We start from the raw sequence: 2,072 nt of genomic DNA, 5'->3' as shown, positions 1-2,072 counted from the left end.
CTGGTGGAGCCAGGATTTGAACTCATGGCTCCAGGGTCCATGTTTTCAATCAGCAGGTTATGAGCAGTTTAGGAGGAAGAAAGAAAGAAAGAAAGGGAGAGAGAGAGAGGGAGGGAGGGAGGGAGGAAGGAAGGAAGGAAGGAAGAAAGGGAAAAAGAAAGAAAGGAAGGAAGAGAGAAAGAGAGGAATGAAGGAAGGGAGGAAAGAGAGGGAGAAAGAAAGAAAGGAAGGAAGGAAGAAAGAAAGAAAGAAAGAAAGAAAGAAGGGAAGAAAGAAAAAGCAAGCTCGCTTCAGCAGCACATACACTAAATTTAGAACGATACGGAGAAGATTAGCATGGCCCCTGTGCAAGGATGACATGCAAATTTGTGAAGCGGTCCATATTAAAAAAATTTTTTTTAATGAACTAATTTTTTAAAAAATTTGTTTATTTTTGGCTGCATTGGGTCTTCATTGCTGCGCACAGGCTTTCTCTAGTTGCGGTGAGCAGGGGCTACTCTTGGTTGCAGTGTGCAGGCTTCTCATTGTGGTGGCTTCTCCTGTTGCAGAGCATGGGCTCTAGCTGCACAGGCTTCAGTAGTTGTGGCATGCAGGCTCAGTAGTTGTGGCTCGCGGGCTCTAGAGCACAGGCTCAGTAGTTGTGGTGTATGGGCTTAGTTGCTCTGCGGCATGTGGGATCTTCCCGGACCAGGGCCCAAACTTGTGTCTCCTGCATTGGCAAGCATATTCTTAACCACTGTGCCACTAGGGAAGCCCGTTCCATATTTTTAAAAGACAGCCTCTTCAATAAGTAGCGCTGGGAAAACTGGACAGGTACATGTAAAAGAATGAAATTAGAACACTTCTGAACACCATACACACAAAAAAACTCAAGGTGGATTAAAGACCTAAATGTAAGACCAGACACTATAAAACTCTTAGAGGAAAACACAGGCAGAACACTCTTTGACATAAATCGCAGTAAGATCTTTTTTCATCCACCTCCTAAAGTAATGAGAATAAAAACAAAAATAAACAAATGGAACCTAATTAAACTTAAAAGCTTTTGCACAGCAAAGGAAACTATAAACAAGACAAAAAGACAACCCTCAGAATAGGAGAAAATATTTGCAAACGAAGCAACTGACAAAGGATTAATCTCCAAAATATACAAACAGCTCATGCAGCTCAATATTAAAAAAGCAAACAACCCAATCAAAAAATGGGCAGAAGACCTAAATAGACATTTCTCCAAAGAAGACATACAGATGACTAACAAATACATGAAAAGATGCTCAACAACATCACTAACTGTTAGAGAAATGCAAATCAAATCTACAATGAGGTATCACCTCACACAGGTCAGAATGGCCATCATCAAAAAATCTACAAACAGCAAATGCTGGAGAGGGTGTGGAGAAAAGGGAACTCTCATGCATTGTTAGTGGGAAAGTAAATTGATACAGCCACTATGGAGAACAGTGTGGAGGTTCCTTAAAAAACTAAAAATAGAACTACCATATGACCCAGCAATCCCACTACTGGGCATATTCCCATAATTCAAAAAGACACATGCACCGCAATTTTCATTGCACCACTATTTACAGTAGCCAGGACATGGAAGCAAGCTAAATGTCCATCAACAGAGGAATGGATAAAGAAGATGTGGTATATATATATACAATGGAATATTACTCAGCCATAAAAAGGAACAAAATTGGGTCATTTATAGAGACGTGGATGGACCTAGAAACTGTCATACAGAGTGAAGTCAGAAAGAGAAAAACAAGTATCGTATATTGTAATATTGTATATCGTATATTAACGTATATATTGAAATATAGAAAAATGGTATAGATGATATTATTTGCAAAGCAGAAATAGAGACACAGAGAACAGATGTACAGATACCAAGGGGGGAAGGGGGCGTGGGAGGAATTGGGAGATTGTGGTTGACATATATACACTATTGATACTAGGTACAAAATAGATAACTAATGAGAAACTACTGTATAGCACAGTAGCTCTACTCAATGCTCTGTGGTGACCTAAATGGGAAGAAAATCCAAAAAAGAGGGGATATATGTATACGT

At 39.7% G+C, this 2,072-nt stretch overlaps 1 non-coding gene across 1 annotated transcript; it reads left to right on the top strand.

Moving 5' to 3' along the window:
* The first annotated feature begins 285 nt into the window (after positions 1-285).
* LOC113630094 (U6 spliceosomal RNA) lies at positions 286-388 on the top strand. The gene has a single exon (XR_003436815.1). It is a non-coding gene; the product is annotated as a U6 spliceosomal RNA (small nuclear RNA).
* Positions 389-2,072: the final 1,684 nt, after the last annotated feature.

Source organism: Aethalodelphis obliquidens, unplaced genomic scaffold (genome assembly GCF_003676395.1).
Source record: "Aethalodelphis obliquidens isolate GAN/ISIS:26980383/991018 unplaced genomic scaffold, ASM367639v1 scaffold28, whole genome shotgun sequence".
In the NCBI taxonomy this organism is placed as follows: Eukaryota; Metazoa; Chordata; class Mammalia; order Artiodactyla; family Delphinidae; genus Aethalodelphis; species Aethalodelphis obliquidens.
The sequence above is the reverse complement of the archived record's forward strand: the minus strand, read 5'-3'. Positions and strand labels throughout refer to the sequence as shown.